We start from the raw sequence: 14,703 nt of genomic DNA on the forward strand, positions 1-14,703 counted from the left end.
TTGCATCAGGATCCCTGCAGGAGGCCTGCTTCTTCCTCTGCCTATGTCTCTGCCTCTCTCTGTGTGTCTCTCATGAATAAATAAATAAAATCTTAAAAAAAGAGAGAAAGAAACTGATTTTCCCCAAAGTCTCAACCAAGAACACAGTCCAGCCAGCACCCTGAGTGTCAGACTGTGTGGGAGCAGAGAACCCAGTTGATCCATGATAGACTTTTGAGCAATACCATTGTGAACTAAGAAACAGTTGCTTGTGGAAATTTGTTACACAGCAACAGAAAACTAATACGCTTTCTTTTAAGCCAGCCATAAAAATAACATAAAATAACATCACATAAAAATAACATCACCCTGAAAGTACCTCCCATCAATTCCAGGATTGTCAATTGTCCTCATGGGCTAAATGTGTACTCAATGAGTGAAAAAGAAAGAAAAGTATAAGAAGCATTAAAGGAAATCTCTATCCTTCCTATGAAACCATGAAATCTGAGGACGAACAGGACATACACATCTTTAATGATAGTGACTACTTCTCAGAAATGTTAAAATAGGAATCAGCCCTTCTGCAATATTTTACTAATGTTCACATCAATAAGAGTAACATCAACATTATAACTTACTTAGGTTTCTATGATATATATTAGGAAAAGCATTCATCTTTTATTCATCAAAATGGTAATTGATTATCTACTATATCCTTTGTAAGAAGTGCTTATTGATGAATTCCAAGGAATGCTAAGATACACATGCCATCCACATAGTGTAAGAAAAAGTAAATATCAGAGGATGCTTGCTCATTGCTTTTCTTAAGAAAAAGATATGTATTTCTTAGATATGTATTGTTAAAATATAAATAAATATTTAGCATTTCCTTTTGCTTTTATAAACAGTCGGCTGTTACTTCAATTTATACACATTTGTTTCTACTCCATATGAGGCTCTGTGCTAGCCACCAAAAACAGGTAAGTAAGCCAGCCCCTGCTTTCCAGTAACCTTCAAACTCTTAGGAGAGAGGAAAAAGAAAAGTCTATTGAGAATTAAAACAAAGGTGGCTCAGTTGGTTAAATGTCTGACTCTTGATTTCAGCTCAATTCATGATCTGAGGGTGTGAGATTGAACCCTGCCTGGGGATCTTTAAGGGTGGGAGTGGAGCCTGCTTAAGATTCTCTCTCCCCCTCCCTCTGCCACTCTTCACCCTTGCTCACAAGCATACACTTTCTCAAAAAAAAAAAAAAAATTTAAAGAATTAAAACAATTTCAATCAATACAGTATTATTTACTGGTGTGTGTGATATATAAGATGTAGTATAGTCTGGGAATTACACAGTGTTTGGTGTGATGGTGGTGAGTGATCAATTAAGAAAGTGTATATTTCATTTGTTTATTTGGGTTTTTCAGATTTCACAAATGAATGAAATCATATGGTATTTGTCTTTCTTTGACCGACTGTACTTAGCATAATATTCTCTAGGTCCATCCATGTTGTCAGAAATGGGAAGATCTCATTCTTTTTCATGGCCAAGTAATATTCCATTGCATGCATGCATGTGTAAGAGTGTGTGTGTCTGTGTGTGTGTACCAGTTCTATATCCATTTATCTAGATGGCTATTTGGGTTGCTACCATATCTTGGCTTATTTACAATGGCCAATAAGGATGCTGCAATAAACATGGGGTGCCTATCTTTTTGAATTAGTGTATTTGTTTTCTTTGCAGAAGTACTCAGTAGTTGATTTACTGGACCATATGTATTTCTATTTTTAAATTTTTGAGGAACCTCATAGTACTTTCTCAATGGGTAAAATGGGTGATAGACAGTGGGTACTACAGGCTTCCAGTTATGGAATGAGTAAGACAGGAGGATAAAGGCACAGCATAAGGAATATAATCATTGTTACTGTAATGGAGTTGTATAGTGATAAATGGTAGCTACATTTCTGATGAGCATAGCATAATGCACAGAATTGTTAAGTCACTATGCTGTACACAGTAAACTAAAGTAACATTGTGTGTCAACTGTATTTCAATTAAAAAAAAGAAAATTGAATGAAACACAAGAAAAAAAGAGTAAAATAAAGTCAGAATTTTGAAAAAAAGTGTATCTCCATCCATCCAAGATTTTTTTAAAACAGATTTTATTTATTTATGCATGAGAGACATATATAGAAAGAGGCAGAGACACAGGCAGAGAGAGAAGCAGGCTCCACGCAGGGAGCCCGACATCGGACTCGATCCCAGGTCTCCAGGATCACGCCCTAGGCCGCAGGCAGCGCTAAACCACTGCGCCACCAGGGCTGCCCCCATCCAAGATTATTAAAGAGTTACACAGAAACACAGAAGCATGTAATTAAGGGCAGTTCTGACATTTGTTGTAAGCCTAAGGATTGTGACCAGTGGCCTTTTTTTTTTTATTATTATTAAAGAAAGCTAGCTTTTCATGAAATACTTCTTTCTGTCATCTGCTTACATGTGAAAGGTAGTTGACAGTTCTTAACCTGCCACAATCAAGTTCTCCCATGTTTAAAACAATAGTCCGAGTACCACAAAATAGTGTCCCATCCATGGGAACAGAATACCACTTAGTTCACAAACTTCTAAAATTCTCCAAATAGAAACTTATATTAAAATAAAACTGACTTCCTAGAAACAGAGTAGAGCGTATGAGAGTTTGGGACCTAAATCAAACATACTAAACCTTTCATTCTTTACCCAGCAATGAAAATGACAATAACTATGTAACTGAAGAGACAGAGTGATTATAATAGAAAATACTGAACATTACAATTTTGGAACACACACACCCCCTGAATATCTATCATACCAGTCTTGTTGGGAGGAAATAAAAATCTTAATTCCTATAACTGTATAAAGATTTTTCTTAAGTGAGAAATTTCCCCCCAGGATAATGCTTATCTTATTTGGCATTTATTTTTCAAAAAGAATGAGCTATGACTCTTCACATAAGCTGTTTTCAAATTCCACCACTAAAAATTATTCCTAAAAGAAATTTCTTAAACTTGGTTGTCAGATGTTTCACATCTGCTGTCTGAGCTAGACAAAGTCAGGGATGTAGAACATAGTGTTTAGAAAACAGTCGGCACATAATGAATTCATGAGCAAAGGCAATGAAGCAAACAATACCTAACTCAAGCCCTGAGTTTATATATAAGCTGTAGAGATGTGGCTAATAAACACATGGAAAATCTAAAAGTGATTAAGAAGATATAATTTTACAAAAAATAACACCATCACAGAGAACGTAGGTACCCTTAGATATTAAGATGGTAAATTTCATGTGACGTGGGTTTGTTTTTTTTACTACAGTTGAAAATAAAACAAGAAAAAAACCCAGTAATTCGAAACTAACTGTGAGATCACAAAACAATATGTGCCATAAATTCAAGTGAGAGTTTTGTCTTTAAAGGAGGCACCAGATGCGCCTCCAGTTTTGCTGACTACAACATGCATTACCATTACTTAGCCAAGTGAAGAAAGGGGGCGGGGACTCTATGCCAGGGTGAGAGCAGAGGCAATGAGCAGGGTTTGCAAAAAAGCATTCAAGATCTCAAGTAGATCAATAGGGCTGAGGAAGAGGATTCCAAGCTGGAGAACAGAAATGGCTGGTCAGGTAAATCAGAGCTCGCCGATGGCAAGAGGTGAGCATCCACCATACCTTACCTGTACCTTTTAGCCCCCAAGTCTACGGGAGTTAGTAAAAGGTTTGTAAGAATAAAGGTGACATGAAGACAATTTTATCAAGACGCACCTGTAGGCAATACACCAGGTAGACTAGAAAGAGAACACCTGAGGCAGAGTCACCAACTAGAGACAGCTTCAGCGATGGTATGTGATGAAAGAAGACGGGCACTTGACTTGAAACTCGGGAAAGACAGAGAAAAGAGCACATGTAAAAAAGTCAAGGAACCATGATAATGAATGAATGAATGCTGTGGGGTTCAGGTGATTTTCCACGGCTTTCCAAAGACAGTTCCTAGTAACAGGAGCTCAGTGGTATTCTAGCGGAAAAGCTAGCAGAGGATGCTGGTTTAGCAGGAAGATCCAGAGATCCATTGGTGACCACGTGAATTGAGTTCGGAGTAGCTGATCCATTAAGTGAATCGAGCAAGTGACATAAAGGTTGAGATCATCAATGTGCAAAGAATAGGTGGAATCAGGCGTGGGCGTGATGTTCCGGATGCAGAATGACCAAATGGCTGAGCCATGTGCCCTGGTGCAGGTGCACACGGCAGCCACAGGAAGTGGGGGGGACAAAGAGGACAGGAAGTGGGGGAGTTGAGCACCTCTGACCTAGCAAGTCAACAGAAAACAGAGCAGCAAGTCCCAAGGACCTGAGGCCAGGGAAAAAAGGAATGAAAGTGGCGCAGATTTGTAGATCAGGAGGGCAAACCTCCAGGAAGTACCAAAGAGAGGCGGTGCCGAGGGAAGGCGGAAGGGAAGGGAAGTCCAGGGTGAGCACAAGCAGGACAGCAACACACAGATATGTTGTGAGGTACAAGGCAAAGAGGGGACTCCACAGTGGAGATGAGGGAGTCAGGGTTCAGCAGGGTAAGAACAACAGTGAGATCAATGTTAACATTTTTTTTAAAATGAAAAATATTCAGCAGCACCAAAATATTCTTCCCCAACCCTTCAACAAAGGAACATTCAATGCTTCTATTTTTATCCTCAAAATATTCCTGGCTCTGTAATAATGAACTATGCTTAAGCACACTAGTGTTTCAGGCTGGGTTTCGGGATTATTAAGCAAGTATTTAGAACCAAATACTGAACTTCAGCAGCACATATATAACCCAGGGAGTGTGAATCTATTATGCTCATATGCTAATAACTGTTCTGGAGAAGCTGAAAGAGAGTTAAAAGAAATTAAGTCCTACTTTGACATTAACATTTTTCTCCCAAAATTCTCAAATTGGTGACCAAGCACACTAACCTCCTACAGGAAGAAGCTATTTAAAAAAAAAACAACAGCAACAACACTAAAATCTCAATATTCATTACACACATGAAATAGCCTCTCAAGTATTGCAAGTGAGCAATAATTTACCGAAACAAGTATAAAATGTACAAAGAGAGAATTCCTCTATTACTGTTTGATGGGAAATGACCTCTTAGAAGATTTACAAAGTATCATTGCTTGATTAATATCAGTTTGAAGAAAAGAGAGAGAGGGAAAAAGAGAACACAGATTAATTCCAATCTCAGGAGGTCTCTCTCTGGTGCCCCTGGTTGGTCAGCTGCCCTGCCTCAGTGGCTAGAACCATAGCCCTGGCCCCATGGCCTCCAGGGACAACGCTGAGGACACCAGAGGAGGAAGCAAACATGGTGCCCTCCAAGTACACCCCAGATACAGCCGCAGTTATACACCCTAGCCCTCAAACCTCACAACAAGAATCCTACCAAACACAGACCATGATGTCAAAGCTCAGGGAACTAGTACTTACCTTTTCCCCAGACAGGCAACAACTGCTGGACTAGAGGGGATGAGAATTCCTTCACCATTTGAAATCTTCCAGAACGCTCATGCTTCCAAAAGATGTAGGGTATCTCATTCTTCTATAGTCTTTACCGTTTTCAAAGAAAAGAATTCTACTGACAGTTTCCATTTCCCACTCATTTAGGTTCACTCCTGGAATATCATTTCAGTATTGTTTGAAAATGCTCCCTACCATCACCAGTATTTTCTCTTTATAACTCTTCCACCCAACCTTCTTCGACTTTTAAAGTGCGTTAGCATTATGGTTGTCCAACAACATCAGCCGTTGAAATGTGTCAAATGTGTGTATACACCAGTCTCCTCAGTTCAAGCTGTAAGACCTGAAGACCCTATGGACTGTAAATTTAACAAATTCTCTCCAGTATTTGTGAAGCCACAAAGCATTGCACATTGAGTTGGACATTGGTCACTATAACAAATCAGACCTCCACAGCCATCATTTGGCAGAATGGTGCAGTCTAGTGTAAGACAGGAGATGCAGTATTTTGAACTGCCCAAGCAGTGGTTGCCTGACTTGACATAAGTCATGTTCTCACAAAAGTGAATCTGCACATGATACAAGTTGAAGATTAAGAAATGTGAACACAAGTCCGTGTGTTCTACAGTAAGATGTGCGTATGATTTCCTTCTTCAAATCTCTGCTCTCCGTGGGTTCCTAAAGTTGAAATGGCAAGGAAGCCATTCTGATTATCTTGGGTTTGTTAACCGGTGACCACACGCTTCATGAGGATTCTTGGTATACACAGTCTTAACAGAAAAAATACATGTGCATGGAAGTACAAGACTTCATTTTATATCTGAAAGTTATGTCTGGGCTCCTACAACCTCTCTGTGCCTCAGTTTCTTTATCTATGAAGTGGGCCCTCTTCAGAATTGCCACAGAAACATGCAAATAATTTCTGAAAACGTGGAAGCCCTAGGAGACTGGATTATTAAGATTTTACAATAAAGCCTATAAAATACTTATAACATACTTAGAAATACAGTATGGGTTAGATCAGGAAAATAGTTCAATTCGTTGATTCGGTGAATATATATTTATAGAGTACCCACTGGGTGCCAGGCACTGCTCTCTAGGCCCTGGGGATAGAGCAGTCAACAGACAGACCTTCCTGACCTCATGGAGCTTACCATGCACCTCTACTAGAAAACATTCTCACCGAAGAGCCACGCAGCAGCAAGGGAGAGTGTGATCATGCTGTGAGAGAGGGGACAGTGCTGTGCAGCCCTAATTACTGCTGATGTACCCAGAATTGCCTTGGGCGGCTAGAGAATGCAATTCTAGTGTGCTCTGAACCACACAAGATGGCAGACTCAGGGCTATGCCTCCCCCTGTAATAAACGTGGTAATAACTATTCTAATTGCACAGACGTACACCACACTGACTTACTGTCAGATTACAATTAATTCACTTCACTAATTTTTAAAATAACTTTTTAACAGACTATTAAGCTTCAACTTCTAACTAATTAAAGCTGCTTAAAAGGAGAGCTTTATTTCACCCAGTTAACTCATTATTTCCTAAAACTAAATGGTGTAAGTGTTATATAACCTCTTTACTACTCAACATATTTAATGGATACAACAGTTTGAGGGCCTTGTTTCAATTCATTCACATAGTATTTTGCCCTTGTCTCATGAGAATTTCCAAGTGCTACCCGATTTTAACCAGAACTGGTACTCCTCTAACAAATATCCATGAATCTCTAAAATCGGATGGGGGAGTGAGTTGTGTTGGCTTGAAGCTAAGCGACAGCTGAAATATTTCAAATTGGCTTTTATTTTGTGACTCTATTGGGTGAGGTCTATAATTTGCAAAATTACTAAGCTGATTAGTTTGTAATTCTAATACCCACAGTCTGGCCAACTAATGTCCATCCAAATGAGAAATTACTACAGGGACTTACTTTGATTCTTTTGTTGCAATCCTAACAGCTTCTTTATTTACCTGGTAGCCACTGCTTTCCTTTGGGGATTTTAGCATATAGAGGTTTGCTGTGTAAAATATTTATTTTTTTCACTTCATTCAAAGGTAGCTTTGATACACTAAGGTGAGCTTATAAAGCATAAACTATTATCATAGGTACAATATATTTTCTGTATGTACACAGAAGTTTTCTAAATAAGGCTATCGGTTAGCTTATAAAGGGCTGGGCATACAGCTGTATAGACTGTAGATGATGCAGAGGAATGTCATGACCATGGTGGTCTCTGTGAGTGGCACCCTAGGACCATATATGATTCATCTGTACAAGTGTATATGGTACCTCTGAACACTTAAATGTCTAGGTATGAGTCCAGGCTGCTACAGGAAGTAATTTCCAGGTAGCACAGTGCTTTAGGCAAGCCCCTACCACTTCGAAAAGCTATATAAGTACCAGACAAATAGTAGTCATAGTCATTGGGTCAAATACCTCTTGTCAAAGAGTAAATGTATATTCACATGATCAAACCACATAAAGAAGAAATCAGGGACCATTATATTAATTTTTCAGAGAGACAGTCCACCAGCATAGCATTTAAGAGAATGGAATTCTAGAATCAGTCTGATTATGTGCAAATCCTTTTTCACTATTATTAATAGTGCCTGACCATCGTAAACACTGTTTAAGTGTTCAGATTTAGAATGAGTATCATTGGGTGAGAAAATCAAAGCAGAGAAAGATTAGATACCTTGTCATGGGTTTCAGAATTAGCCAGTGATTTATTCCAGAATGGAAATAACACCTCTTGATTTACAGGAAAGAGTTCTCATGAGACCACAGTGTTCTACATCCCAACTTTCTGATGAAGGTAAAACCCATAAGTTGAAGTAATTCTGATACCTGAAAAGCAAACTCCTATGCACCTGAGTGCTTTGATTACTGACACGGGTCATCCTTCACAGGCCACCAGGGCTGATACACAGGGCATTCCAAAGCCATGTGCCAGGGGCTGACATTTATTTACCAGCCACCTCTTCTGACCTAGTAGACAAATAACTCCAGTTTACACAATCAGCCGTCAATAAGACTTCCAATCCTAGGTGGGAATAATGGTCCGAAAGCTCTCTTGCCCTGCCCCAGCGAGGTGTCTACTGCTTTCATTCATGTTCTTTAAATATCAGCCGATCCCTGGTGTGCTACGCTCGTACCCTGGAAAATCATGTCATCCATTTCAGTGCAAACAGTGTCTATTCCGGGTGCCCTGAGGGAGAGGGGTGTATTCTGAAGATGAAAGCATCACTCGAAGTCTCAGGAGCCGAAAAGAGCCAGGCCCATTTCCATAGTGTGAAGTGGGGCTGCCAGAAATCATAAAAAGGCCTGGCATGCTAATGAACAGCTGCTTTTTCTCTATTTCAATTCTCCTACAAGGATCCAGGGAGATTTAGTAACTGGTTTTGACGCAGATTGTAGCTTTTAGATAGTGGAAAACAATAGGACAAACAGGAAACAAGTTCCTTACCCCCATCTCGACCTAGAGTACTGGAAAGTGCCGTCCCACCCCATCAACTCTGGCACACAGGGGGTGCACACATTACGTAGGCATGCCACAGCCATTCAGAGTACCTCTTAAACCATTCCAGAGAGGCTGCTGTACTAGCATCACCTAACCAGTTCCCCTCACTTGCGAAATGAGACAGGGAGAGCTCAGTGGGAAGAATTAAAATGTGCATAGCCAAATATCCAGGTAAACTAGAAGGGTGAATGAACTAGAAACAGACCTGCTGTGTGAAACAATCTGTGTACAAAGCAGCCAAGTCCCAAATAGGTCACACAATATCTGTCTCTGCATGACATTGACATTTTACCCACCACTCTCATTACAGTTGCTTTGGGCTAGAAAATCAGGAAAAAGCACCCAAACCCTGTTTCTTAACAACTTAATAAAAATGCATATGTTCTATTTTTAAACCAATTAACATCTGTGATTTTAGAATGTCTTCATCATAAATGCAATTAGTGTAATAACATGGATCGAGGATAGAGCATGGTATCTAGGAAGAAGGAATAACATTATTTTCAGCCCAATAACATTACTTGTTCTAATTTGCCACCTGATTGTAAGGGTCAAATCATAAATTACATGTCTTACGGAAGCAAAGAAAGCAAGAATCTACTTCTCTGCGTGGTAAACACAAGGAGGCTAAGGCTTGGAAAATTTACACAGTGTTTGAGGTCAAATCCTACCAAGAACTGAAGCTAGGCACCCCCCACCCCCATGCTTATTCCCTACCAGACAGACTCAGGGACAAGGAAATATGGGTAATTCTCAGCGCCACTTCCAGACTTAAAGCAGAAGTTAGCCGTCTGCCAACCATCTGGTGATAAGATCACTGTGGGATTACCAAGTCCTGTAGCTAAAATGGAGAATGTTTAGGGAACATCCTCACTTACCAGATGGTTCACGCCAGGAAGTCCTGTGCATCCCAAGTTGTTCCTCCACCAACCACTGCAGCCCAGAACCTCAATGTCACATGTTGGTGACAGGTGGCGACCACTATGGTGAGTGAACTGCACTGTTCAGAGTAACGCCCTCACTTTCCCTATCTGGCTGCAACACTCCCCAGTTTATAGGTGTACCTGCTGCGAGTTCTTCCTGTTGTAGCTTCCCTAAGTAGGCAGAAGCTACAGGACACTGACCAATCCAAATTGGGGAGGAGGGGACAGAGCGTCACGAAAGAACATTTGCTAACATGGTGGCTGAGATACTACCACCTATTAAGTGATGGGGTCCACCAAATATCTAATCATGGCAGTCTGTTTTCAGTTTTGGTAAAAGGGGAGATTAGGAGAAGAGTGGGAAACATCACCATGTTTTTTTTTTTTTTAAAGATTTGTTTATTTATTTATGAGAGATACAGAGAGAGACACAGAGACATAGGCAGAGGGAGATGCAGGCTCCATGCAGGGAGCTGGACGTGGGACTCGATCCTGGATCCTGTGAGCCAGAGGAGACACTCAACCGCTGGGCCACCCAGGTGTCCCATATCATGTTTTACATTAAAAGTGTGGTTCTACTTCCTGCTGGAAAAAACATTTCCACTTAATGTTTATTCACATGATTAAGTTACTGTGCTGTACCCTAAGACTTCCCTAGTCCTAGCCCCCTGCTTAAAACAAAAAACTGTGTGCATTTGCCACTAAAATTTATTTTACTGATAAACTACCAAAGGCCAACAAGGCAGCCGGAAAAAAAAGAAGGGCAGTAGAGAAAGGAAAAGCATCATGGGTGGACATTTTAAGCCTCATTGAAAATGAGTTTAAAAATGCTTTCTGATCTAGGGGGTGACCATCCAGGAGCACCTGGGTCTCTGTGGGTATATCAACTTCTCTTCATGAGTATTATTTCAGATACTGGTAAAAATGAAATGCTTAGAGAAAAACAAACTACTTTTGCTTTTATGTTCAAAAAAATTGTCACAGAATGCTGATGCATTAGCTTTGGGGACAGAATAATTTGTGCCCCAAAGCAGGAAAAAGTAAATGTTTTGCAAGAGCAAAAGAAAAAGAACAGAGAGTGGAGGCAGGTATGGTTTGTCAAAAAAGAGGTGACCTTCAGAGAAGGAGGTCACGTGACCTCTCTATGTGCCACAAACCACGGCGGCAAGAGGACAGAGCAGGACTCAGCTGTGAAATTCCTGGTGCCCTTCCCAGTACCCAACAGACCTGCCCGGCTCCTAACACAGCCTATGAAATGGAAACAATTTATTAAACTTATTTAATAAATTTATTAAATTTATTTAATTACTATTTTAAAAATCGTGTGAAAAGAGTACTAGGGAGTAAAATTTCAAGACTGTGTGCGATCCCACATTGATGAGACTTTCTACACGGATGGTGAGAAGTTCCACAGGGAGCTGGTGACAAAGCCTTCTGTAGAACACAAAGCCCATGGTGCTTTAGGTTGCCGCCACGCCTCTGCCAAGCAGCATGGGATCTAATAGGTATTAAACACATTTCATGCATTCTGAGGGAAATGAGTTCAGTCTTTGTCTTTTCTGTGGGTTTTTCTTGAAAGATTTTATTTATTTTTTCATGAGACACACAAAGAGAGAGGCAGAGACACAGGCAGAGAGAGAAGGCTCCCTGCAGAGAGCCCAATGTGGGACTCGATCCCAGGACCACAGGATCACGCCCTGAGCTGAAGGTAGATGCTCAACCTCTGGGCCACCCAGGAGCCTCAAGTTCAGTCTTTGAATCACATTAAGAATCATCTAAGCTCTCTGCATTTTTAACATAACCCCTACACAGGAGGCTCTCACAAGGACAGTCTCCCAGTTCTCTTAGTGTGAGGATGACTCAAGGATCAGTTTACCTCCCTATAGCAGGGCCAGTAAGAAGGCTGGGGATTGCCAGCCAGCCAGGATAACTGTACCCTAATCCCAGGCACTGAAGGTGACACTGTGCAGAATTACCTCAGGGACAAGGGGGAAATGCATTTGCCTGAATTAACACAGTGGTAATATGCTTTCCTCAGCTCCCTCAGGAAATTTCTATCAAAAAATCTCTGTGGGGCAGCCCGGGTGGCTTAGTGGTTTAGCGCAGCCTTCAGCCCAGGGCATGATCCTGGAGTCCTGGGATCCAGTCCCACGTCAGGCTCCCTGCATGGAGTCTGCTTCTCCCTCTGCCTGTGTCTCTACCTCTCTGTCTCTCTCTACTCTCTGTGTCTCTCATGAATAAATAAATAAAATCCTAAAAAAAAGATCTCTGTGGCCCAGGAGAATGCGAAATTTACAGAAGTCCAGGATTAGGTGAAATCGATCTGGCAAATTAAGCCTGTTGTTTCCAAAGGCAGGAGCCCAGTCTTTCCATAAGGTCAGTCCAGTGGCTGCCCAAGACATGTTACGTGAACTATTAGATGCACAAATAGAAACACATGACTATTTAGGAAATCCCAATACCAGCTCTCCTCCTATGGGTCCCAGATAAAGGAAGTCTGTCCCTTGCTGGAGTAGGTACTTAATCACTTTCAATATGACTTAAGGTACTAGTTACTTCCCATAAATATTTTAATTACATAAAATACTTATATTAAGAATAACAATGGAAAATTTTATCTTTGCTGAATTCTTATAAATATTTTAAGTGATGGCAACTATAAAATAGTCTCAATTTTCTCTTCTGTAAAATCAAGAAGCTGAAGTGAAATTTGCATCTCTATCTTAAGCATGCCATGATTTCACATGCAAATACAATACAGCTTCTAGTACAGAGAACAGTCATCAATAATGTTCCCAAGATTGATGGGGAGGCATGATGGCAGCTTTGCCACCTGATCCAGAATGAGTAATATCTGAGACTTAAAATGTAAGCAAAAAGAGGCTAACACACATTTATATGTGTATTAGCAATCACTCAAGGAGAAAAGGCCAGTTGGCTTTTTCTTTTCTTTTCTAAGATTTTATTTATTCATGAGAGACACAGAGAGACAGGCAGAGACACAACCAGAGGGAGACACAGAGAGAGGCAGACACACTGGCAGAGGGAGAACAGGCTCCCTGCAGGGAGCCCAATGTGCGACTAGATCCCAGGACCCCGGGATCACGCCCTGAGACTAAGGCAGACGCTCAACCACTAAGCCAGCCAGGTGCCCTGCCAACTGGCTTATCAAGAGGTGCAATGATCCTCCTAGTCATACCTTTTGAAGATTAAGAAACAAAAATTGGGTGAGTTCCTAGGTCAGAACAATCTAGAATTCATTTGGCCCCTACATTCTGCATTTCAAACCCAGACAGTCCCTGTTTGTGTCATGTTTTGGTGATGCCTATCTGTCCAGCAGACAAAGAGAGAAGAGCAACCTCTGAAGTGGAATGCTAACCAGGGTGGGTGGAAAGGTGACCCTGAACAACAATGAGAGAGAGAAGAAATATTTGCTCTCTGGTTCTAATTAACTCAGGAAACAAGTCACAAAACGTAGCCAAGAATGGTACTCATTGAAAAGGGATGCTACTAGAAAAACTTTAAAGATTATACACAGTACTCCTTGTTAAAACAGAGCTTCATCTACATGATTTGAGTTTGCAACTTAAATTGGGAACATTTTAAATCAGTACAACAGGCAAATTTCCTTTCAGAGAAGGAAAGCCAAATTTCACATTTGGGTATGAAACCCTGGAAAAGCAGTATATTTTTTTTTTAAAGAATCGTATGTAGTAACAATTAGAATTTATGTACTGTAAATAACAGGTTTTGCAGGTTCATTAGAGCCTAGGATTAGAAAACCAAGTTGGCACAAAAAATTAACACGTACTTAATGTCATTCATATATGAAAGATCTATCAATAACTTACTGGTGTCTAAAAACTCTGAAAAACTAAAACATACCATCAGATGTTTCTTCTTTCTTCAACTAAACAATAACACAAGGATGGAAGGGAGGGAGCAAGGAAAGAAGGAAGGAGAAAAGGAAGGAAGGAGGATTGATTATTAATCAGAAAAACACAGTCTAGGAAAATCTGAGTTTATATTACAGAAATTCAAAAAAGAAAAATAAAAACAGTACTTGGAAAAGAAAAACTCAAATGTTCCTATGATTTGAAGAACTGTATGTATATTACATATGCAAATAAATTCCTGCTTAAATGGTTTGTTCTTTGATGGTACTTGGGTCAGATCTAAACCCAAAGCAAAGAAGTCTCCGAGAGTTTTAAACCAAAGGTTACTCTGGCAGGGGCCAGGGGTATGGAGGGGAGGAGCTCACTAACATCCCATTCAGAACAGGAATTAAACTACTCCCTGGTTTCCAGAAACTTTCACTTGTGGTGCTACAAATCTTAAGTAGCTGCACTTTTTTTACTTGTTTAATCTCAGGGCAAACCATAATCTATGTACAACCATGTAACAAAGTCAAATTTTTAAGTTGTGCAAATATCCAAATAATAATAAAAAAAAACCATAATGATTGTGTGTCAGTTCATTCAAATGCAAAAATCTTTAAAGATTGTGATGAAAAGAGGTGAATATCTGTTGCTGGAAAAAATGCCAATAAGCCAGTTCAGGAGTTACAGTGCTAGATTTCTATCATGAGGAAGAAATGCTGGCAGATAAGAGAGTAAGTCTGATTTCAAACAGAACTGTGCACTTCTGGCTGAACCTGGGTGTTTCCTGTGAAATGCAACCAGAATACTGTTCTCTGCCAGAAAACAGTGATGCTAATAGAAGCAGAATGTTTTCTTCCCAAGTTAGCTGAGGAAAGATGTAGCAAAGGAC

The 14,703-nt window shown here is 40.3% G+C and overlaps 1 protein-coding gene across 10 annotated transcripts in view; it reads right to left on the bottom strand.

Annotated features, from left to right (window-relative positions):
- FAM110B (family with sequence similarity 110 member B) overlaps positions 1-14,703 on the bottom strand; it is a 223,991-nt gene that overhangs the window by 90,793 nt on the left and 118,495 nt on the right. The gene's annotated exons all lie outside the window — the stretch shown is intronic.

Source organism: Canis lupus, chromosome 28 (assembly GCF_048164855.1).
Source record: "Canis lupus baileyi chromosome 28, mCanLup2.hap1, whole genome shotgun sequence".
Classification (NCBI taxonomy): domain Eukaryota; kingdom Metazoa; phylum Chordata; class Mammalia; order Carnivora; family Canidae; genus Canis; species Canis lupus.